This window comes from Gallus gallus, chromosome 1 (assembly GCF_016699485.2).
Source record: "Gallus gallus isolate bGalGal1 chromosome 1, bGalGal1.mat.broiler.GRCg7b, whole genome shotgun sequence".
In the NCBI taxonomy this organism is placed as follows: Eukaryota; Metazoa; Chordata; class Aves; order Galliformes; family Phasianidae; genus Gallus; species Gallus gallus.
This window is the reverse complement of record NC_052532.1, coordinates 185,646,326-185,646,542: the sequence shown is the minus strand read 5'-3', so window position 1 is coordinate 185,646,542 and position 217 is coordinate 185,646,326.

Below are 217 nucleotides of genomic sequence, written 5' to 3'. Positions count from 1 at the left end.
AGGGGCCTTTAAAGGCCACCTAGTCTGACTCCTCTGCAATGAACAGGGACACCTACATTAGATCAGGTGCTCAGAGCCCCATCCAGCCTGACCTTGAGTGTCTCCAGGGATGAGGCTTCTGCCACCTCTCTGGGCAACCTGTGCCAGTGCATCACTACTCTTATCATAAACAACTTTTTCTTTATACTCAATCTAAATCTACCTTGTTTTCCTTTGA